Source organism: Leopardus geoffroyi, chromosome D3, assembly GCF_018350155.1.
Source record: "Leopardus geoffroyi isolate Oge1 chromosome D3, O.geoffroyi_Oge1_pat1.0, whole genome shotgun sequence".
NCBI classification, from domain to species: domain Eukaryota; kingdom Metazoa; phylum Chordata; class Mammalia; order Carnivora; family Felidae; genus Leopardus; species Leopardus geoffroyi.
This window is the reverse complement of record NC_059339.1, coordinates 18,732,701-18,757,063: the sequence shown is the minus strand read 5'-3', so window position 1 is coordinate 18,757,063 and position 24,363 is coordinate 18,732,701. Positions and strand designations below refer to the sequence as shown.

The 24,363-nt window shown below is 55.9% G+C and overlaps 1 protein-coding gene and 1 long non-coding RNA gene across 5 annotated transcripts in view; both read right to left on the bottom strand.

The window, feature by feature from the left end:
* FAM222A (family with sequence similarity 222 member A) overlaps positions 1 to 6,236 on the bottom strand; it is a 54,551-nt gene extending 48,315 nt beyond the window's left edge. For 2 of the 3 annotated variants that reach the window (XM_045457042.1, XM_045457043.1), the window contains exon 1: positions 6,130 to 6,230. The gene's annotated coding sequence lies outside the window, so the exon portion shown is untranslated. Of the gene's footprint in view, positions 1 to 6,129 lie in introns of all 3 variants that reach the window. The other variant, XM_045457044.1, reaches the window with a different exon arrangement.
* Positions 6,237 to 15,136: 8,900 nt separating this feature from the next.
* The window catches only part of LOC123587870, a 38,166-nt gene continuing 28,939 nt past the window's right edge, over positions 15,137 to 24,363 (bottom strand). For both annotated transcript variants that reach the window (XR_006707573.1, XR_006707572.1), the window contains one exon: positions 15,137 to 16,301. This is a non-coding gene — a long non-coding RNA (uncharacterized LOC123587870). The remainder of the gene's footprint in view (positions 16,302 to 24,363) is intronic.

Below are 24,363 nucleotides of genomic sequence, written 5' to 3'. Positions count from 1 at the left end.
ATGGGGATTACGTGACAGGCCAAAATGCCCAAGCAGGAAGCTTAGCCTGGAGCACGGGCAGAGGCCAACAGTGCCCTGTGATTCCCATAATAAGCAAAGGCGTTTAGACAGGAATCTCCAAAGTCAGCAGTCGAAAATACCTCCTCCTCCACGGAGCCCTCCCTGGCTATCCTAGCCGGCAGTAATAGTTTCTACCTGACTTCCCAGCATGCTTTGAGAGACTGGGGCCCCGGAGGGCAGGGGCCATATCTGGCTTGTTCACTGCAGGCCCCCCGACCCTGCTCCTGGCACAATGCCTGCACACTGTGAATTCTTGCACTGTGGCGACGGGCCCACTGCACTGTGATGGCGTGTCTGAGGCATCACCACCTTTTAAGGCAACTGGGCTTGTTCATCTCTGCGTCCCCAGCACCTGGCAGGGAGCCTGGCACGGAGCCGTAATCTCTCTGAATGAACGGATGAATCAAGAGTAAAAATAGCAGTTCCTGTTTACTGCTCACTTGCTGTGGGTTACTGCCAAGCCTCGCAGCTGCCCTCCCAAGCGGACCCCTGGCCCATCCGACAGATGAGGAGACTGAGGTCACGCAGATGCTGAGGGCCAGGGCCAAGCCCCAAATTCAGGCCTGGGACTGCAGGCTGAAAGACCCTGCCTCCTCTGTGTCTCCCAGTGCCAAGCTCAGGCCTGGACCCCACAGGGCAGCTGCGCCCGCCTTGGCAACGAGTCCCGGAGCAGACAGCTGGCGGCTGGACCGATCTCCTCCTCTGAGGGAGACCACCCCTCCCCACAGACTCTGGGTCATTAAGTTCTGCATCATTAAGTCCCTGTCCCCAGGAGCCTGTTCACAGCCAGCCTCGGCCTTACCCCCTGACCTCCCGGGTCTTTGTCCTCTGTGCCCTCTGCACAATGGCAGGGGCTCCCAGGGCCCCAAACAGCTGCTATGGCCGGGATGCTGGTTTGCTCTGGGGCCAGGCTGACCGGCTGGGGCCTGTGCCTGAGCCCACCCACTTGTGAAGGGCTCAAACTCACCCAAGTACTCTGCACACTCAAGCTCGTCCCACCCACCAGCCGGGGAGAAAACTGCTATTACTTCCTTGAACAGATGAGAAAAGTGAGCCCCAGAGAGGTAAAGCGGCTTGTCTGAGGACACACAGCCAGTGAGAGTGCAAAAGCCCAGGGTTCTATCCTAATCTGCAACTCCCTGCAAATGTTGCCAGACTGACCTCTTTAGCACCCCGATCATACCTCACCCCTCCCCGAGATGCCTTCACTGGCTTCAGGTTGTTCTGTCTCTGGACATGTCAACTACTTAGTTCAGCACTCAAGGCCCTGCACACCGTCCTAGTTTTTCTCCCTTTACTTCTGCCTTCTTAGAAGCTCCCCCTGCCCTTCCTGGTCATGCCACTGAATCTCAAAGTCCCTCTGCCAGCAACATCATCTTTACTCCATGCTGGGCAGATCCACCCAGTCCTCAGGCCTGAGAGCAAAAGCCCCCTCCGTCAGGAAGCCCTCCATGACGTGGTTTTCCCTCCTGCATGTCTCTCCTCCAGCCCTGCTCGGGCTCTGACCAGAATCCGAATTAGTTGCAGATTCCTCCTCCCCGTGGAGGCTGTGGGCCATCTGATTCCTTAGAGCTTTGCCACCTGCACAGTGGCCGGCAGGGTGCCCTTGCCCACCCTGATGCCCAACACCCGAGTGGACCCAGGGGGTGGGGGTGGGGGGGTGGTTGGAGCCCAGGCTTGTTCCTTCATCCTCCTCTAGCTGGCCGTGCTGTGTTCTGTACCCCCACTTCTGGCCACCAACAGACTACACCTGAGCTACTTCCTGGCTTTGTGACCTTGGGGAGCGAAGTAACCTCTCTGTGCCCGGGTCCCACCCCACGCACCAGTAAAATGGGGGGGGGGGGCAGGTAGCAGCATCTGCATTTCTTAGGGCTATGACATCCACCCTGGGAGGTACCAGACAGGTGACCTCTCCCCAGGAATGCTCACCACTATTATTTCTGTCTGCACCCCTATCCGGCGGCCAGCACATGAATTTGGGTGTCAGAGAGACTCAGGTTCCAACCACTTACTGGGTCTGTGATTCTGGGCAGGTGGCTCATATTCCCCAGGGCCTCTATTTCCCCATCTCTGAAATGGTACTAACTCCGCCCACACAAATGCAACCCGGATCCATCTCGGAACCCCTCTTTTGTTCCAGGCATGCAGTAGGCACTCCGATATTTCTCAACTAACGAATCAATGGTCCAGGTGTAAGGAATCCATCCCCCTTCCAGCCTCCTCTCCGCCCACCCCAGCCTCCAGAATCCCCTTCCCCACCCCCAGCCCAGTGCAGACTAAAATAGTCATTAGGCAGATTTCAAAAGATGTCAGTAGCTTATAATTATAGTCGACATCCTTCTGAGATAAAAGTGATTACCTTGGATGCAAATCACTTAGCAACCAATCAGGGCGGTGGGCGGCGCCCACGGAGGTGACCGGCCGGCGTGCAGCCCTCCGCCCGCAGTCCGCCCGACACAGGCGGAGAAAGCGCACAATAGCTCTTGACACGCAAATGGGTTAACACAATAAAGGCGGCTCCGGCCGCTGCTGGGGGAGAACAGCAATTCCCGGCCCGCGGGAGGTAATAAAGCGGCCCTTTTGTGCGCGCCTCCTCGTTCTCACCCCCGCCCCGAGCCCAGAGGAATCGCCGCCTGATTGAATTACGGTTCATGAATATGAGCTGCTCCGCTTGCTTCCTCCGGTTCGTGAGGGACTGGAAGGTGGAGGGGGCCCGGGAAGGCTGGGGAGGGGCCCCTGGCCAGGCCCCAGCCCCACAGGAGCTCAGATGGGAGCCACGTGTGCTCACCACGTGGGGTGCCCTGGGTAGGTGGGTGGGAGATCCAGCGGAGGCAGCTGGAAGGGTCCCTGCCTACCCTGCAGTCTTTGATCTTTGGCTCGGGGGGAGGGGGGGGGGCAGGAAGCGTCATTCGCGGCCCTGTTCTGAGGATGAGGCTCAGAGAGGCAAAGCTACTCACCCAAGGTCACACAGCCAACAAGGGTGGACCCATTCCATAGCCTGGCTCTTAACCATGAGCCACTGCCCACCACAGGGGGTTAAGCAACTCAGCCCAACCCTGCCCCCTCCCCGCCAGAGCAACTGTGACGCTCAGAAGGGATAGGGGATGGGCGAGCTTACATGGAATTAGACCAGTGATAAGGATTACTGGGGGGTTGGGGGAGGGAGCTAACCTTGAGAGAGGAGACTGTCCAGGGTTACCATCCCTCTTAAGGGAGCCCTGCCGGATCCTCTCCCCTGCCCAAACCTCTCCCATCTACCTAAATCTCCAGGACACATCCACCCCAAGGCCACCCCTTCCCCTCATTCAGCACCCCCAGAGCACTCACAGGCCACACCCAATGACCAGAACACTCTGCACTTCTCTGCCGGACAGATCCCTGTTTGTCCAGAGTCACCTTGTACCCTTCCTAGAGGGCCCTCCTCAACCTCCAGGCTGGGTCAGGAGCCACATCTACCAGAGTTGCCACCGACCCACCTACATCCTTGACTTCCCTACCAGCTGAGTGCCTACCAAGAGGGTCCCTGCAGTAACTGACTGAAGCCTCACCCCTCCCTGGTGGGAGCCCAGAGGGGCAGATGACAAGGAACCCAGGGCCAGCGCTCTCAACCCTTCCTGCCAGGCAGGCTTCATGTCCCACCTTCCTTCCCCCAGTGCTGGAGAAGAGGGGTGCCAGGGGTGAGGGAAGCAGGGTGTCCACAAGGCCAGGGCAGAAGTTGCTACTCTGCCCAACACTATCCTGTAGGTAACGGGGAGGCAGGATTCAAACCCAGGTTTCAGTGCAGGAAGGAACCTTGGTGAGGCCAGACTCCCTCCACAGCCAACAGTCCCCGACTTTTGCAGGGACCCTGTCCAACAAGTGGTGTAAGGCCTCCCCTCTACCCGTGGAAGGGTGTGGGAAGACCTGAGGACTCCGGAGCCAAGGCACTTCAGAGCCAAACCTCTACAGCTGCCTGGCTGAGCACCTGAGCCTGTTTCCTCATCTGTAAAATGGGCCACAGCACACGAGCCACTCCAAGCGGTAACTGAGATCCTATACGATGCCTGGCACACAGGGAGACACTGGGTAAGCTGGCACTCCCTCCTGCTCGTCGCCTGGTGCTATTGCCAAGCCCAGGGAAGGGAACAGAAGGAATTGCCCAATTCTGACAGCCTTTCCCTCCGCTTTGGCTGTGGAAGTGTAAATACTCCACGGAGGACCTCCAACTGCCTGTGTTTGTGGATCTCTGGCGCGCACTCCGGGTTTGTTTCTAAACTGGGAAGCTTCGAGAGGCAGTGCAAACAGCCCTTCTGCCCACCTCTCCCACTTCTCCCCCCATCTGCTGTTGCTCTGTCCTTGGAAGCCTGTGTGTTTAACGACACCATTTCAGCTGGAAATATCATCTCCCTGCCAAGCCCCCAAAAGCAGCTCCGCTGATATTTATTGACCTGTTAATCTAGCTAGAGAGCTGGGTAGGAGAAGAGAAAAAATGCTGGCTGCATAGAGACTAGGGCCTGGCTTCTCATTATGACCCCCTCCTACACACACACACACACACACACACACACACACACACACACTTCCCTCTGCTCTCACCCTACCCCACACTGAAGCGATGACACAGTTCTCTAACCTTTACCTCAAAATGTGATCTCGGCAGTTTCACCCACATCCGACAATGGTAGCAATTGCTGGAAGGAACTCAGAAGAGGAATCAAAGAACCAGCGGCAGGATACTGGCTGGGGGGATCTCTGGGCCTTCACAAGGAACAGGGCCAGTGCCTGAAGGGTGTGGGGAAGAAAGGGCTGGTGCCTGACCCCATCAAAGCTGGCCCCTGGCAGGGGCACACTTCATTCAGACCTTGGCACTGACGGGCCTGACTTGCCCTCTGTTCACTTAATGAGCACCACACTGTGCCTGTCAAAATCATCTTAAATGCCAAAAGGAGAGCGGGGCCGACAGGAGTTCAGGCTTGGCCGAGGCCCTTCATCTTGGGGTTGTGCAGCAGAGGAAACCCTTAGACTTGAGGGCTGGCAGGCAGCAGCTGCCCTACACCTTCCCTGGCTGGGGGAGCACACACTTTTTCCTGAGTGGAAGTGGCCTGTTTTAAGGCAGGGGTCCCCCGTCTCTCTGGGGGCCCTGGGAACTTCAGCCTCCTGGCTGGATGTATGTATGGTGGGGTTCGAGGTCTTCACCGTAGCATCCCTTTTGAAAGCATAAAGTTGCTGCTCTGTTTGGCAGTCCTGAGCCCCCAGGCAGTGCCAGGCTATACGGGCAAAGCTGAACACCTGTCCTTGGGGGGAGGAGCATCAGCCGGGACAGCTGGCACTGTTTCCCTCCCCCACCTCATCCAAGAGCTGGGGATTTAGGTCAGAGGACTACAGTTGAGAGTGGGGGAATCTGCCTTCACCCCTCCATTACCCAAAGGCATCAGGTCTCACCAGGAGTTACCACAACCCCGCCCCCTCCCGCCCTGGGTCAAGGCAAGTCGCGTCGCCCCGGCAACCCGTGACGTCAGAAGCCTGGCAGTGACGTCACGCTGTGGCCCCATTGGAGAACCCACCATCCTTGCAAGATTTTTTGAAGAACGAGGGCTGTACAGGAGACCCTGCTATGGTCTAGCCTTGGAGGGCACAATTCTTAAACGCAACCACCTGCACGGCCAGGACTCCACATCCACCCCCCTCCACCCCCCCCCCCCCCCCCGCCCTGAGCTGATGTTCCCTGAGGATCTCAGAGGCTGCTTGGGAGAACCCCAAGGGTTCCAGCCCTCCAAGACACGGGAGTTCCCAGGGAATATTCGGATGACAGAGCTGCTATCTTTGTCTGTTGGCTTTAGGGGTGGGGTGACCTTTCCTCTCTGGCATACGCCTCGCCCAGGGCTCCGTGGAGTCCCCACAACCTCCACTCCGGCCGCTTGGCCGGTTTAGACAAGTTGCGGGTGAGAGGGAAAGGGGTGGGGGGAAGACAAGGAGCACCAATGCTTCAGGATTCCCAACAGCTCAGGGCCCCTTTATTTCCGATCCGGCCGCCCAGACGCCAGGGAGTGCCCCCAGCTCCAGCCCGGAACCCCGCCCCGCGCAACTCACCAGATCAGCCAGGCCGTTGAAGGGCACCAGGTCTCAGCGGCGACGACTCTCTGCTCCCCGGGTCGCAGCCATGCAGAGGTGGCAGAGGTTGCCTGAGGGAGCCCCCCTTGGGGGCCGATGCCTCTCTCCGGGTGGAAAGGGACGTTGTCGGTGAGAGTGATCCAGGCACCGGCCCGCGCCGTCCGAAGTCGGCGGTGGCGGGTCTCTCGGCTCAGCGTGGGTCGTGCCCGCCCGGGACCTGGGCGGTGCGGGCGCTCAGGCGGCGCATCCTCACCGGGGCCTGTGCTCACCGCGTCCGGCGGGCGGCGCTGCGCCTCCCCTCGGGGTCTTGCTCAGGGCTGCAGCTCGGCCCGCGCCGCTCCCCGGGGCGCCCTCTCCGCCCGCGCCAGGAGCCGGGCGGCCGCGGCCCCTCTCGCCGGCCCCAGCTGCAGCCTGTCTTTGTTGCTTCCTCTCGCACGACCGCCCGCCCGCAGCTCGCAGCCCCCAGGTCCGCCCGGGGGCGGGAGGGGGTCGTCTCCTCCGGGGCTGCACGCACCTGCAGCGGCCCCGACTCCTCGCCGGGCATGCACCGGCCCCCGCAGGTTGCAAAGAGCGGCGGCGAGAATGCACCGGCCCCTCCTCCTCCTACTCCAAGCCCTGGGTGTGGGGGGAGGGGAAGCTGGAGAGCAGAGGCAGCCGCGGCGGCGGCAGCGGGCGGCGGAGGCTCGGATGCAGTCCCGGGGGCCTCGGCGCCGCGAAATAACTGGTCCGGGTGGCGCAGGGCGGACGTGTGAATGGCCAGGAGGACGGTACACCGGGCGTGCGAGCTCTCGAGCTGCAGCAGGGGCGGCGCGCGCCGGGCTCTCACGCGCCCATGGCCCCTGGCGGCGCGCAGGGGCTCCCGGGGCCTCAGCCTCGCGCCGCCTGGCGCGCGCCGGCGCCTCGCCTCGCCTCGCCTCAGGCCCGGGTGCCGCGCGCAGCGTCCCGCAGGCGGCGGGCCGGGCTCTTCACCTCCCCCGGCTGGAGCACGCAGCCTTTCTGCGGAGCCGCCAGCCCAGCAGTCCTGCCCGCTGCTCCGCTCCGGCCCGACTGACAGGCGCGAGCGCCGGCAGCGGCCGCGGCGTCTCGCCCCCCGCCCGCCCCCTGCGATCCAGCCCAATCAGCGGCGGCCGAGAGGCGGTTACCAGGGTGACGCGGCGCCGCGTCCTGCGGGGGGCGGGGCCAGGGGCCGCCACGCGCGCTTTTCGCGGCAAAATTCAAAGGCCGGCAGGGCGGCTCTCCAACCTCCTCCCCCAAGCTGGGGCGGGGCGGGGCCTACCTCGCGAGGACTGCAACTCCCGGCATACAGGGCGCCGGCGCCGGGCGGAGGGGCCCCGACTTGGGGCGCAGAGCATGCTCGTATTTGTAGTCCCTTTGTCGGGACCCAGCGGTGGAAAAACCCGTATCCTTTATGGAGCGCATATTTGGGGCAAGGCACTGTGCTAAGAGCATTATCTGCATTGTTTCATATAATCTTAGAAACAACCCTATGAGGAATTTTGTTAAAAATAATAGCAAGTTAACTCTCATGTAATGAAGTACTCTACCTAAGCCTCGCAACAACCCTTTAGAGGGTTGGTATTATCATCCCTATTTTACAGATGAGAAAAACGATATGGTGGGTACTAGTATTATACTCCCAACTTATGGAGGAAATTGGGCCTAAGAGATGTGAAGTGACACTCGGTCCTGAGTGTTTTGCCCCCAGGCCTATTTTTAGCAGTCAATGATTTCTGGCATCACATTTAAGATCTGTGAACCACTGACTGTAAACCCAGGCGCCGTGCTCTTTGCAAGGTCCATCTCATAGTATCCACACCACATGTATGGGAGGCAGGCCCAGGCATTCTTCACCTAACAAATGGGGAATCTGAGGCACAGTATCACCTGGTGTCCAAATTTTGAATCCATCAAACTGTACTGCACCTTGTGTTTCACTTTCTAAGCAGCTCCATACGCTCTCAGTAGGTCTGTCTGAGAGCCCACGGGTGGCCTGCTTAGCAGTCCCATTTTACAGCTGGAGAAATTGAGTCCTGGGAGGGACAGTTCTCCCCGTTGCCATGTGTCCATCACACAGCAAGTTGGGGCGCCAGCTTTCTAGGAAAGACTTCAGGGTCCCTACAGAAAGGCAAAACCACAGCCGGCTATGTCTGTGTGACCGCAGCCCGTGTCTTGTGACCCCTTGGAGCCCCTAGAACCTGGGTGGCATTCCATCCCTGTCCTTGCTAGCTGTTGGTTTTGGTCATTTGTCTTCGTGGCTCTGTGCCTGTCTTGTCTGTGTATCGTAATTCCTATTTTAGGGGGTTCTTGTGTGGACAAAAAGTTATTGCTGGAAAGGATTCAGAACACCCTAAATGCTTCACGAATGCCAACAGTGGTCATCCAGACACGGAAGGCTTTGAAGACCCTGGTGAGTGTACCCAGTGAGATGGGTTGCTTATAGTCAGGCCCTAGCCTACTTTTAGGATCCAGCCCACCCCCTACCCAGAGGTTGGGAGAGGCGCCAGAGGGGGAGCTCCAGGGCCCGACCAAGTAGGCCACCTGCCACCTTATCTAGGGCAGGAGCTGGCCCTATTTCAGGTCCTCGCGGCTGCTGCGAGTGCCATTCCCAGTAGCTCCTGGCTTCGGTGCCCTGCTCTAGTTCTCGAGGGCTGACCCACCCAACCCTCGTGGAGTTGGAGTGGGGGTGGGGATTTACCTGGGAACGTGACCCAACCCTCAGCCGCTTCTGCTCAAGCTGTTCCAGGGGCCAGCTGCCAGAGCTTCCAGTGACACCTGGGCAGGTTGCCTGGGCAACACGTTGGGTGGACCTGGGGTGTGGACAGGTGGGGAGAACACGGTGCAGGGCTCAAGCCAGGTGCAGGGAGAGGGACAAAAACCAACCAACCAACCAACCAACCAAACAAACAAACCAAACCTGGGAAAAAAGAGAGGAAGTGCAGAAAAAGGCTATGGGGCCACACCATTTATTTTCCAAAGCTTGGGATTTTTTTTCCATAGTAGGATACCTACGACGTGCAGGCTGTGTGCTCAGTGCTGTTTATATCACTTTCTATCTCCTCTTACCTTCATAGCAACCCCGTGAAGTCTATTCGATTGTGATCCACATCTTACAGCCAGGGAAGGCCATGTGACTTGCACAAGGTCACACAATGACAGAACCAGGTCCTGAACACCGGAGCCTCGAACTTGATTTATTGCACCCCATACCGGCCACTAATTGACTGGCTGTGGCCTTGAGGGCAAGTTTCCTCTCCTCCTCTGGACCTCAGTTTCCTCTGTTGTCAAATGGAGGTGGAGCTTATAACTGAGCCCTACCAATCGGACTCTCTTGAGCTGGCACCCCTCCCTGACTCAGTAGCCCCCAAAGGTCCCACTGTGGTTCCAATGTACAGCCAGGGGGTTAGAAGTTCTCAAAAGACCCCTCCATCTCCGAAGGTCCGTGAGCCCATGATGTGCTAATGGTGGGATTTCAGGCAGCGGGGGGCTGGAGGGCAGGTGTATAGGTGGAGAGCTCAGTCTTCCAGGTTCCTCTCCTGCCCCTCCAGGCAGGTGGACGGCCTCACAGATGCTCAACCTCAGGTCTTCACTCACACCCTCCCATACTCACAGTGCCTACCTCCCTGAGGTCAGGCCCTCCCGTCAGTGTCCCCTGGCCCTCCAGTTCCCAGCTTTGATCCAGCCTTCCCTTGCTATTGGTCACGTGCAATAACTCTGCATTATGTGAATGGAGACAGTGTCAAGATAGATTTGCCACGGTCCACAGAACCACCAGGCGGGCCAGCGCTTGAATGCCGGCTCCAGCCAGGGGTTCAAGAGGCCCTGAAGGGGTTGTGGGACAGCCAACACCTCAGCCCTCACCGTATCCCAGCCTTGCTGTAAAACCTGCACAGCCTCTCAGGTGGCTGACTTCTAGGTCTTTACCCATTCTGTCCCTTCCACCTAGAGTATCCTCCCTCCAGGTAGGTGACTTTTGCTCCTCCTTCAGACTTCAGCTAGGGTGCCCCCTCTCCGGGAAGCCTTCCCTGACTACTGCCCTCCAGGCTGGAGTGCTCCCCCCTTCCTAGATGTACCCAGTCTATTTTATAATGGCCCAATTATTTGACAGTCTTCCCCGCCAACTGAGGGCTCTGTGAGGGCAGGAGCTGCATTTGAACTGCTTTCACCCCAGCACAGGCCTGGTATGCAGTCGGCGCTCAGTAAAGTGTTGTTGAGTCCATCTCTGAACGAATGAATAAATGTGGCCCAGGTTTTGTTTTGTTCTCTTGTAGTGGAGAAGCAGGGAGAGGAGGAGGGAGTGGCATCACCCTGGCTGGATCTGAATCCTGACTCTTCAGGTTGATAGCCATGTGGCTCATCTGCTCTGTGCCTCGGTTTTCCCCAACTGGGAAATGGGGTTAATTGCCACGTAGGTACTGCTCAAGGAGACCGGAGCCTGGAACTTTTGTTCCCACTTTCTTATATATGTAAGGTTAGTCATGCCTGTTCCCTCTTTCACTCTGCTCATTCATTCATTCATTCATTCAAAATTTCCCAAGTACCTGCTCTGTGCCAGCCACTAGGGATTCAGCAGTAATCTAAACACAGTCCTTGACCTTGTGGGGCTCAGGTTTCATGGGGGGGGGGGGCGGGGAAGGGACAGATAAGACAGCTAGCACTTATCATCCAGGGTAACAGGAGGAAAAAGCATAGAGCAGGCACCTGACCCAGCCAGTGGGCTGGTGCTGGTGAAAAGGCTGCTCAGCAGCCCCTAAAAAATGGGTAGGAGGTAACCAAGGGGAGGGGCGAGGGAAGAGTCATCCTGGCAGAGGGCAATGCCAATGCAAAGGTCCAGTGTCCCAACTGAGGGGGCTGTGAGTGTCCCAAGAGTGGAGGGGGTTCAGAGGCTGAGCTGGGCTGGGGAGGGAGGCGGGGGAGGCAGAGACTGAGCCTTTGTCCTGGTGGGGGGAGAAGGCCTGTCCCAGCCTCCCTCCCCAGCCCCCACCTGCCTCACCTGCCCTTGTTGCCATAATCTAGGCCAGAGCCTGGAGGGAGCCGAGCCCCCATTGGTGCACACCATGTAGGTTTTTCAGAGATAATTTAATCAGAGCTATTAATAAGCAGAAAAGAAAGAGCTCTTTATGCTCCTCCTGGAGAAAAGGGGAAAGACGAAGAAGCACGTGTAACCTTGTTATTCACCCAGCCCTGCCCCCCAAGTACCTAGAGTCTCTCTCTAGGGCAGGCCAGGGAGATGGGGCCAGGAGCCCAGAAGAGGGGGGGTGAGGAGGCCCAGGGAGCCCTGGGGACTGGCCCCTGCCATGCTCCCCTCTGGCCACCTTGGCGTCCCCTTGATTGTTTGCAGGTGCCAAACTGTTTCCACTGAGGCCTTTGCCCAAGCTGTGCCCTCCGCCTGGAACGCTCTTCCTTCGGCTCTTTGCATTATCATACTTTGGGTCTCAGCTCAAATGTCACATCTGCAGAGAAGCACTTCCTGACCACCCCATCTGCATTATTCCCCGACAGCACCCTCCTTCGCTTTCCCTCCCCAGCGCTGATTACTGTCGGCAACTCCCTGGGCCCTTGTGGGTTGACTTGTTTCTCTTCTGTCTCCCAGTCTAGATTGTCAGCTCTGGGGAGGTGGTGGGGAGGACTCTTTGTCATCATCGGTACTGGATCGCCAGCACGTTGCATAATCACTTGCACAGAGTAGGTTCTATGTCGTTATTTTGCTGACAGAATTGGGGAAGGTTCAAGATGCCTGGGGAGTTGGGAGAGCAGCCAGAAGGTGGTGGGGTCCCTTCCACCTGGCAGAACCCAAGAGAATCTGGGAACCGTTAAACCCCGGAGAGGGAAGGCCCGTGCTCAAAGTCATGCAGCAGGTTTGGGCCAGAGGTGGGGCTTGAACCCAGAGCCCTCTCGGGGCATACGGTTTCATTTGAGGCTCAACTCACACACCAGCTGTGTGTTGAGGAGGATTCTGAGGCCTCCTCACCCAGGCTCAGGAGGGAAAGAGGGCTGTGCTGCCATCGACTAGTGACGTCTGCTGAGTCTGGGGTTAGCTGTTGGGGAACCAGCAGCGCAGGGGCTATTCCTATGAAGGGGGAGTGTTGAAAGAGCACTGGGTTGGGAGTCCCGGGTTTTGTTCCTTCAATCAGCACCACCATCTTATCATGTGACCCCTCTAGACAAGTCAGGCAGCTTCCCTGGGCTCAACTGAGAGTTGGGACTCTACTTACCCTGGCCCTGCCTATCTCAAGGAAGGACTACAATGAGAAAACAGATATAACATTTCCAAAAGCCTAATGGACTCTGTACACAGAATCAATGATTATTATTGTAAAACAAAGTGACAACAATAGTAATAATTCCTCACTACGGACCAGGCACTGCCCCAGGTACTTTTCATACATGATCTGTAAACCTCGCAGCAAAGCCCATGAAGGGGAACCGCTGGCCTGTGTTAGAGACGTGGACCCTGAGGCTGGCGTCAGCGGTCTTGCTGGAGGTGGCAGAGAGCTCCTGGGTGGGCGGCATCAGGATTCGAACCCTGATGGGTCTGTGTGATAGGTTTCTGCCTTAGCCGGAGGCCTGAACAAACAGGAAGCAGCGACCGGATGTGGAGGTGATCCCCCACGACCCCCCGCAAGGTCGATCTCTGCTCTTCTGACCGGCTGGGCCTGGTTCTCCCAGGCTCTGAGTGGCAGGGAGATTTCCAGGGGATTAAACACAGCCCGCCCCGCCCCCCCCCCCCTCTGGCCTGGAAAGGCCACCAGGCCCTCCCAACCCCGCCTGGCAGATCTCCTTTTGTACAAAAAGTTATTGACTTATCAAGGTTAAAATACATTCAGTGCAGGCCAATAAAACAGGGATACCGCCGCATCCCGGCTGTCATGTGTAGCCTGGTTTTCATGGCAACGGGCTCTCTTCTGCACATGAAACGGTTCAGTTGTGCAAAGTTCAGGCGTTACATAAACAGGGAGTTAACAACAGCGGCAGAAATCAATGTCTGGCCAGGCATGGCCTGGGGAGATAGCATTGATTGGGCCTCACGTTGTCGATAGGCCAGGTGCCTGCTTCCTGCCCGGTGGCCTTGGGCTCCCTCCCATAGCCCCACCCCCGGCTCAGACCCAGAGAGCTCCAGAAAGGTGCCTCCACCCTTGCCCCAGAGCCCCTTCCTGGCGGGGATCCAGCAGGGAGGGGATCTGCTAAGCTGTCTGCAGCTGTTTTGTAAACCATTATATTGCTCCGAGATGCCATTCCCTTGCCTTAAAATAAGTTCACGCCATTGTTAATAGAAAAAGCAGTCCTTTGCCTATTGAACCACCCCCGTGACAAGGAACAATCCCACTGCCTCTATGTTTAGCCATAAAAACCACCCATTTGTCAAGACGTGCCCCAATCGGGTCAAATAGATCAGGATATGAAACCAAACTGGCTGTGTAACTTTCACTAAGTCACTTCACCTCTCTGAGCCTTGGCTTCCTGTTTTCTGAAATGCAAGAATAACAGCACCAACTTCCTGAGGGTAGGGAGGAAGAAACAGCTTTGGGTCTGTGTCGGGAAGCTGTCCCTCTTGTGTCTCTCTTCAACTATAGACCCCAGCAGACACCTAGATGAGGCAGAAAAAGACCCCAGGGGACTAGGAAGTGATGCTTGGGCTCATATTCCCAGCTCCACTGCTAGCTGTGTGACCTTAGGCAAGTCACTTTACCACCCTGAGCCTTGGCCTTCCTTCCCTTCATGCAGTATGGGGAAAGTGCCTTCGCAAGAGCGAAGAAGAACAAATGAGCTCAATGTTCTGGGCGTGCAGAAGGTGCCTTGGAAAGGTTTCTCAAACCAGATCCTTCCTCCAGTGTTCCAATATCAGATCTACCCACCCTCATAAAATGGAAGATCTCATGGGACTTCTCTTGGGAAAGGAAGGGTTTCAGAGGAAAGAGTTAGCCATGCCATTTCCTGGAAGGTTCTTACGGACAGGGACCTAGTCCTGTTCATCTTTGTATGGTCAATGCTTGGTACAGAGCCCAGGTCTATGGTAAGATGTCAATATGTGGTTATTGAACAAAGGTAAACTCCTCTAGAGAGCCAACTAGACCTTCTCTATCCGGCCTGGGATACAAAGGGATGGGGACAAGGGGAAGGCGAGGATGCCTTAGGATGGGTTTGGGGGTGCTTCTAGCCCCACCGTATGGCACAGACAGCCAACTCACTGGCTGAAATTCATACCTCCTTCCACGGAGTGGAGTGGATGCTGGGAAGCAGAGCCCAGCGGGAGGATGAAGCTCAGGGCTACATTTCCAGGCATGGCTGAACGAGTAGCTTTTGCCAGTGAAATGTGAGCAAGCCGAGTGTAGGAAGTGATTATGCCTCTTGTATACAGTTTTCTCTTCTGCCCCGAGGCAGACGATGGACCTTTCCAGGGCAGAGCAGGGCCAAAAGAGGGATGGAGCCTGGGGCCCTAAATCACTGGTGGAGGAAAGTTGCCCACTTGTTGACCAACAGCACGAGCTTTGGACTGTTATATGAGAACTGAACGTTTGCTGAGTTGCACCATTAAGACGCCAGGGTCTGTTTGTTACAGCTGCTGTGTTGCTGTTACAGATTCACAGGACTTCCCAGGAAGGACTCAGAACACCTCCCTCCCCCTCCTCTCCCCCAAACACATACCCACCAGTACTGTCCTCTCCGAGTCACGGAATTTTACAGAGATGAGAGGGGACCCGTATTTAATAAAGCAAGTACAGTAAAATATTAATGGTAGAACCCAACTAGTGGATATTTATGTGTTCACTGTAAATGTCTTTCGACTTTGCTGTCTGTTTGAAATGCTTCATAATAAAACGATCGAAAAAATATCTATTCTTATATTTTCAAAATCTTTCTAGGAACCTTACGGTTTTAGGAAGATATGTCAGGGACTACTAGTTATGGGGGGGGGGAGGTGCAAAGAGAACTCCGGGGTCCACACTCCCCACTCTGCCCCACCCACTTCAACTACAGCACGACCATATCGGAGTCCAGCATGTGATTTAATTTGAATGAAAGGTTTCCACTGTTCCAGTCATAAAAGCCTGAAAACTGAGTTCAACCCTCTCGTGTTGTAGATGGGGAAACTGAGGTTGAGAGAGACGGTGTAACTCCAGGTTACGCAGTGAGCCAGTAGCTGGACTGGAAATGAAACCCAGGTCTCCTGGTCCCCAGGACGGAGTCGTTCTCCATGGCTTCCTGGAGGTTCTCGGTGGTGGGGGGGGGTGCTCCACCCTGGGGGCTACTTGGACGCAAGGGGGGCGGGTGGGGCACCAGGCAGGACTCCTTCACATCCTGCACCCTCCAGCTAGAGCCCTCTGCCTTTGGCGGTCTTATATGTTGGGTTCCAAGGAATTTGACCAAGCGCTCTGCAGGGAGGGAGTGACTGCATGGGAGGTGGCGGAGGTGGGTACTGGAGAGGACTTCAGCAGGTCCAAGAGTTTTCTGGAGTGGGACCCTCCTCCTGCCCCCCAGCACCACCCCCTTCTCTCTAGCTGCGGTGAGAAGATGGATGGGAGGAGGCAGGGCTGGAACAGACCAGTCAGGAATGATGGATTTGGGCCCCGACCAGAAGCCCCAAGGGTCATCTGGAGCCAGGGGCAGAGGTGAGAGGTCATCCAGCCAGGCAGGTGGGTCAGTAAAGGACAGGGATAGGGAGTCAACTTAGGAGTCTGAGGGCCAGTAATGGAAGGGGTGGGGTATACTCTAACCCTGGCACTCCTCTAGTATAGCTGCCTCATTCATTCATTCATTCATTCTATTATTCCTGTGTGCCCGGCCCGGGCTGGGCACCAGAGTCCCAGGATAAATGGGCACCGTTCCTGCAGGGAGAGGGGCAGGAGGGAAATGAACAGCGTCACCTCACCCCACCAATGATTGGTCACACGCCTTGGGCAGTTCCCATCGTCCCCCCGAGCTTCAGTTTCCCCATCTGGAAAAGGAGGAGAACCTCGGTTCCAAACCGACGACGTGTGTGATGCACGTGGCACAGAGCTTCGCGTGGAGACGTGGCGACTCCCTTCCCCAGACTTCCAATTAGGAGAAAAGAGAAGGGTCACGTTACCCGACCTGGACTGTTTCGGGGAAGACGAGCACGAGTTCAAATCTTGACGCGGTGTAGCAGCTGTGGGGCGGTGGGCCATGCTCCTCTGTGGAATAAACATGGTAATCATAGTGACTGCCTTGCCTGATGGTTATGAGGTTTCAGTGAGGTAATATATGAAAGCATAGGGGCACCTGGTTGGCTCAGTCGGTGGAGCCTGCAACTTCTGATCCCAGGGCTGTGTGTTCAAGCCCCACGCTGGGCATGGAGCCTACTTTAAAAAAAATATATGGGGCGCCAGGGTGGCTCAGTCGGTTAAGCGTCCGACTTCGGCTCAGGTCATGATCTCGCGGTCTGTGAATTCGAGCCCTGTGTCGGGCTCTGTGCTGACCGCTCAGAGCCTGGAGCCTGTTTCGGATTCTGTGTCTCCCTCTCTCTCTGACCCTCCCCTGTCCATGCTCTGTCTCTCTCTGTCTCAAAAATAAATGTTAAAAAAAATAAAAAATATATATTATAAATATAAATAAAAATATAAATATATATATATATATAGGCACCTGGGTGGTTCAGTTGGTTAAGAGTCCAGCTTCTATTCAGGTCATGATCTCACAGTTCATGAGTTCGAGTCCCACATCGGGTTCCTCTCTCCTCAGCACAGAGCCTGCTTCAGATCCCCTGTCTCCCTCTCTCTCCTCTCTCTCTCTCTCTCTCTCTCTGCCCCTCCCCTGCTCAAAAGCATGCTTTCTCTCCCTCTCACAAATAAACTTTTAAAATAAATAAATGTATATACAATATACATATATATACGTGTGCAAACACACATATAAATATATAAAGAAGAGTGCCTGGCCCACAGCTAACACTCAAGTCAATGTTAACCTTTGCTATCAGTGGTATGACGGACCCCGAGTCTACCAGAGCAGTAAGAACACCATCGTGAATATTACCCTAGTGCTACAGGAGAGCTTGCAGACCATCTGAACCTAGTCTGGTGCCTATACGCCAACCCTGGCCCATCCAGAGGGAAAGCCTGGAGCTCTGGCTTGGATTGGCTTTGCCACCCCCTGCAGGTTCAACGAGAACAGTGCTGCAATTGATTAGCAATGTCTGCTCGGGCAAAGGTGGGGACAGGGACAGGAGGCGGGCCTTCTATTAGCCATTCCCTCACCGGCCCAAGCCCTCCCCTTGTACAGATAGGGAAACTAAGGCTCAGGGAAGAAAACGAGACTCCCTCAAGGCCACACAGGCAGTCACAGACAGGGCTCCTGTGCCCGCCTTCCCGATTCCTCGCTGGGCCCTGGTCTGTGTCATTTAATCCTGTGGAGAAAAGTCATTACTTCTCCATTACATTTCTCAGCCTGTTTTCTGGAAGGGAGTTAATTGATTTAAACTTTTCCAGGATGAGTCTCCCTCCTCCTCCCCTCCCCTGGGCCCCCCGATTCTATTATCGCTCTGCCTCTCGGAAATGAGTAGGTGGCATCTGTGAAGACAGGCACAGACGTCTCTAGGCAGGGCCTTGAAGCGGGTGTGAAGAGTGTGGACCTTGCCTGGGGCTGGGTGTTCTGGGGACCTCCACGTTTAATGACAGTAACTGCCAGGATTCAAGCGTGTGGTGTTCCTAATCCCAAGAGTGGTTACTAATTGTGTGCTAGGTGTGGCTCTGAGCGTTCATCGACTGGTCACATCCACCCGATTTACAGAAGGAGAAACCGAGGCACAGGGATGGTCCCAGAGCTGGGATTCAAACCCAAGACCGCCTGGCTCCGAATTCTTTGTTCTTTACTATTTATAATCACTCCCTCCTTGACTCTGTCAAAACCCAGCCACCCCAAATGCCCTTTCCGATTCTCCCTCCAGATCTGTGGGCTTGACGGCGGGGTGATCACTGACACCCCACTTGATGGATATGGAAACTGAGGCCAAGCTGGGGGATGTGGGGACGGATCCCGAGTCACATGGCAAGTGGGCCAAGGCTCTGTCTTTGTCTGCCCCCGTGGGGAAGAAGCTGAGGCTCAGAGTACGGCTGGTGTGGCGATCTTCCTGGCTGATTCATCTTCCAAGCTGAAATATTTATTTATGCACCCCATTTAATCAGGATATGCCGTAATTAGCGGCAGATTTGTGCCTCCTGCCTGTGGTATTATTTATTTCGGGTTCTGGGCAGCCACTTCCCTGGGCCGAGTGTGCACTGGGCCTGGATTTCAATCAGATGGGGCCATGGCAGAGCTGTCCCGGGGGACCTCACGGCGGCAATGCCCCCCTCGGAATGATAAATGAGCCCGCAGACAGCAGAAATGCTGCCCAGCTGCTCTGGGGGGCTGGCGTGCGCAGGGTGGGGAAGGGATGTTCTCACCAGTCCCAGGATCCTGTCACCGAGGCACTCCCCCTCCCCCAGTGCCAGACAATAGCCTGGCATCCCCAACCTCAGAAAGAAACAACCAAGAGAGACAGCTCCACGTGGGCCCCACTGCTATCCTGCCTCTGGAATCCCAAGGCTGGAAGGAACTCGGAGGGGCCACCTGTCCCTATTGCTGTCTTAGTTCACGTTTTCATCTCGGCATCTCTTGGCCTTGACCGTGGGGAACGCGCTCCTCTCCTCGCAGCCCCCATGGCTGGGAAGTTCCTTCTGCTGTCTAACTTCTGCTGTCAAGGGGAAAGCATTTGCGCCTCTGTCCCGCAGGTGATCCCATGAATGACACCCTCTGTCGCTGTCTAGAAGGAGGTGGAAGGCACAGGAAGGGTGGGGGAGGGTGGCAAGGGGTTCTTTGGATGCTAAAGGGAGTGGCACAGAAATAAAAGCTAACCTTTATTGTGCTAAGGCCCTTACCTGTGTTTGGGTGAGTTTCTTAACCTCTCGGGGCCTCTGTTTGCTCGACTGACTGCGTAATGGGGATAATAGCAGGAGATACCTCCTGTGATTGCTGCGAAGATCGAAAGAGTTAATCACTCAGCGCCCCTAAAAACTACCTGACACACAGCAGGTGCTCAATAATCATGCGCTGTTGTTATTATTTGGTGGTTGATTCTTACACGACCCCGGGCGTGTCAGATCCACACCATTTTACAGACGGGGAAACTGAAGCCAATGCCTTACCCACAAGATGGCCCTCACCATCCTCGTTTTCCAGATGGGGGAACCGGGGTCTGGGACCCCAGGGAACCCCTCAAAGGCTGCCTCCTGCACGCTGAGGGCTCTGTGGGTGGTCCCCTCCCCCGCTTTGTCGCTTTGTCCTGGGACCCATCCAGAAGGAGGGGACATAGATATTGACCTCGCCGGGTGCTTTGGGAATCAAGCGAAGCCATCTATGGGAGGCACCCAGCATGAGCCTGGCAGGGAGAGAAGCCCGGACTAGGGTTGGAACCTCGTCCTCTGCCCACAGAGGAGCTGAGTCCTGAGGTTGGCTCACAGAGGCTCCAGGAGAGTGTTTCTTGGATTGTCAAATGATCATAGAGAAGCTGGCACAGCTCCCGGTGGTGGGGGAGGGGGGACGGGGGTGTCAATTAGGCCAGATGCCCACAGGGGGATCCCGTCGCGGCTGGCCTAGTTGGGACAGCCTGGGGGAGACAAGGAGTTCTGGTTAGGAGAAGAGGTCTGAAATCAGAGAAGGCTAAATTCTTCCACCAGGGACTGCTGCTTCCAGGCCAACTGTCCTAATGAGGTCAGCGAGAGATGTGGCTGTAACAGGTGCGGGGGGACTGCGCTTGGGTCTCATTTTGCAGATAAGGAAACTGAGACTCGGTGAGGGGAGGTGATTTGCTGGGGGGCACAGTTTGTAAACCTCAGAGGCTCTGGGAGGGTCCCTGATGCCCACATCCACCAAGCTGGCCCAGACCCAAAGTGTCTTTGCTGTGTGGCCTTGAGGGAGTTACTCAACCTCTCTGAGCCTCCCTTGCCTCAGGTGTCATAACGGGAATACTACCTATGTGGGGATGGGCGTGGGGGGATTCTGGAAGTGAGCTGTTGCCCTGCTCTGCTCAGAGGATTCTGACCTTGAAACAGAACAAAGGAGTTTGGTGGGGGAGGTCCCTTCTGTGTCCCTTCTCACTTTTCCCAGGCTCTTCACTCTGCCTGAAATGCCCTTCCCCGCCCCCTTTCCAGGCTAACTTCTCCTCATGTTTGGGTCCCACCTCAATTGACACCTCCACCAGGAAGCCCTCTCACTGCCCCTCCTCCACATATGGGGTGAGTCTCACTTCTGCGCTTCCCCTAGCCTCTCCTTTGATCTCGCCTTCCTCACCGTTAGTTCCGTGGGGGCAGGCACCCGGATTATCTGGTTTGCACCGCAGATCTGGCATCCAGCATGGGGCCTGGGCACGTGGCAGGGGCTAATAAATGTTTGTCTGATGACTGACTCACTCACTGAATAACTGAATGAGGGAACCAGTTAACAGAACTCCCTGACATGCTTCTATGTCTCCCCCTAAAAGACAGGGGAGTGCATGTCTCCCCCTAAAAATCCATATGTTGAAAACCTAATGCCCAAGGTCACAGCATTGGGATGTGGGGACTTTGGGAGATGACAAGGTCCTGAGGGCAGAGCCTTTGGTAATGAGCTCCCTGCCCTTATAAAAGAAGCCCCAAGGGGCCCCTGGGTGGCTCAGTGGGTTAAGCGTCTGACTCTTGATTTCTGCTCAGGTCAAGATCTCGTGGTTCCTGAATTTGAGCCCCTTGCTGGGGAGTGCGGAGCCTGTTTGGGATTCTCTCTCTCTCTCTCTCTCTCTCTCTCTCTCTCTCTCCTCTCTCTGCCCCTTCCCTGTTCTCTCTCTCTCACTCTCAAAAAGAAAAAAAAAAAGAGAGACCCCCAAGAGCTCCCTCACCCCAATAGTCATGTGAGGACAAGTGAGAAGTCAGCGACCCTAAAGACAGCTCTCACCCCACCCTGCTGCCTCCCTGACATCAGACATCAAGCCTCCAAAACCGTGAGAAACAAATTTCTGTTGTTGATAAGCCTCCAAAGCTCTGGCATTTTGTTAACAGCAGCCCGAACCGACTACAACACATGCCCACCTCTCCTGGTTCCCAACCTCCACCCCTCTTTGCAGAGAACCAGGAAGCTGGCAGCTTGAGTGGCGACAGCTAAATTTGAATCCCCCATAACGGCAGCTGCACAGATGTAAAGCCAGGCTCTCAGCTCGGGGAGCTCATTTGCTTTCTCCAGAATGGCCCTGGTCAGGTAGGTGCTGCTGGGGAGAAGCCGGCTTTGGGCTGTTCACCTTTGGTGCCTACGGGGGCAGCAGAAAAGGCTGATCTGGAATCACGCAGGGCCTGTGTTCGAATTCCAGTCCTGGCACAAGTGAGCTGGGTGACCTCAGGCGAAGGCCTTCACCACCTTGGGCCATAGTTTTCTCATCTACGAAATGGACCTACCATCCTGGAGCTGCTATGCGTGCTTAGGGAAGACCCCAGGATGGGCGGGGGAGGATCCATGCGGGCATAGTCTGTCCCAGACTGGGCTTCCTCACCCAAGGGAGGGCCCAGGCATCAGCTCCCAGTGTGCTGCTTTGAGGGACCCTCACCATCTGCCAATCCTGTCCCTCTTTCCCCCTCCACACAGATGCTCAGATCTCCCGATGGAAATTTCCACTGGGAGAAGGGCTGCAAGTTTCTATGGTCATTTACTGAGCACCTACTGTGGCCCATCTGACTACACAGACAAGATCAATCAAAACCCCCTCCCAGCTGGGGCCGCATGGCATGGGGGCAGAAGGGGAAGTAATTTGGGGGGGGGGGGAGTAGGAGAGAAAGAAAAGAAGCCCCCTGTAGAGACCACTGATGAGGTTTTTTGTTGTCTGGTTAACAGTAATAATCACCCAGGAAAGGTTTTGAGCCCTTACCAGGCGCCATGCCCACCAAGGCCTCCCAGCAACTGTCTTAGGACAGGTTCAAAACGTCTCTCCATTTTACAGATAAGGAAACCGAGGCTCAGAAAGGTGAGGTGGTGCTTTTGGAAGGCACCCAGCTTGGAAGTTACAGCACTGTGATCTGAATCCTGGTAATGTCAAAGCTTATGCTCCTTGGCCAGGGGCCTCGTATGGAGATGATCAGGAAACGTTTGTTGATTGACTAACGGAAGGAAGGAAGGAAGGAAGGAGAAATGATTTAATGAATGAATGGCCAGCCAGCTCTAGGATGGCTATTGGGGGCTGGCAGAGCCTGGAGAGGAAACTCCAAATCCAACCCAGGCCCCTGCTGATCTCCCACAGGGCCTTGCCCCCCACAGGGTGGAGGTGGGTGGCCATCCGGTGGCAGAGAAGGGGTAGAGGCCCAACTCCCCCAGCCTCTGTCCTGCCCCTGAATGCTTGCACTGTTTGTGACTTATTGTTTAACTTTACAAGCTCCTTGGCTTTTATGAGGGTTATTTATAAAGCTCTGGGCTTTGATCCGCAGCATAAAAAAGCAAACTCCTGTGTCTGAAAATGTCACCGGGGATTAGGGAGCCTTTGAAGTCCCCTCCCTGCAGGCAGCACCCGCCCAGCTTCCCCTCCAGAGGGCCTCTAAGCCTGGGAGCCCTGCCCAGGGCCTAGGGGCCCTCCTTTGCAGTGCAAGTGGCCCCTGGCCAGACGAATGACAGGTTGGGGTCCCCTCCCCCCTGGAGCACTCCACCCAGCTGGGCACTGTTCCCAGCCCCAGTCAGGACTGAGCCTTCCTGATCTCCAGATGTTGGCAACATCTGTCTCTCACATTTATGGACAGCCAGAGGCTGCTATCTCGCATCCCTGAGCCCAGAACTAGGGACTGTGGGGGTTTAAAAAAATGGATTATTATTACCGGCTTATTAGGAGGGAGGGGGGCAGGGAGTGTAAACAGGCAGGTAGGGCAGAAAGAACAGCTCTCAGTGTGGCAGGTGACTATCCCCTTCCTCCTAGCCCTGGGGTCTAGCCTTCCACCCTGCCTGTTCCGGAGAGACCCCTCAATTGTTTCTCTCCTCTTCAGTCAGGTGACAGCTGGAGTGGTTCAGGCGAGCTCATGGGGGGGTGGGGGGGACGGAGAGAGGGACACAACAGACAGTCTAGAGAAGCAGCAATGTTCCCTGCTCCCTGCCTGGTTCCCAGAAGGAGGAACGGGATGACTTGGCCCGGGGCCGTTCAGACATTCTCAGTGGCTTCAGTGTGTCCAGGGCTTTTTTTTTTCCCCCTCTCTGTTTTTTGCAGGACCTTCAAGCACCTCGGTAGGAGATAGCCAGGGCAGGAGGTGAAGTCCCAGCTTGCACCTTCTCTGAGCTGCGTGATCTCCGGCAAGCCCTTGCCCTCTCTGAGCTGCCCTTGCCCAATTTCCAAAATGGGGAGGCCCATCCCGCTCAAGGTGGTATAAGGACCCCATGAAGTCAGCCCTGGAAGGAACCATCCTGGCTTCCTTCTCCAGACCCAGAGAAGCTGGGGCCCCAACCAAGAGCATCCTCAGCCAAGGCCCTCTGTCTGGCTCTCTGCCCAACTTTCTCCCGGCTTTCTACCAGGGCGGTGGAGGCGGGGCCGTGTGAGCGGGTATGTGAACAGGTATGTGAGGAGCATGACCTGGTGAGTGATAGACGAACTGTGGTCCGCTCGTACCTTGGAGTACTCCTCAGCGATAGAAAGGAATGAAGCCCTGACACAAGCAACATGCCTGAACCTCAACATCAAACCCAGCCACTGTATGTTTGCACCTGCTATGCCATCTGCCAGCAAAGCTTCTTCCCTTACCCACCAACCCCCCCCCCCCACCCCCCGGCGACCCCTTTACCTGGCTAAACTCCCCCTCCACCTTTACAGTTTACAGCCAGACTCAAAAGACTAGGTATTGTGTGACGTGTATGAAATTCCAGAAAAGGCAAAAGGGTAGCGACAGAAAGCAGATGGAGGGTGGCCGGGGGTATGCCAAAGTGTAAGGACGGGAATGGAGCACAAAGGAGCAAGAGGGAAATTCTGGGGGTGATGGAAATGTTCCGTATCTTGATTATGGTGTCACTTACATGACTATATTCATTTATATACAAATTGCATGCATTTTTTTTTTTTTTTGAGAGAGAGAGTGCGCGCATGCACGCACACGAGCGGGGGAAGGGTAGAGGGAGAAAGAGAGAGAGAGAGAGAATCCCAAGAAAGTTCCACACTCAGTGCAGAGCCCAATGTGGGGCTCGATCCCACGGCCCTGTGAGCATGACCTGAGCTGAAATCAAGAGTCGGACGCT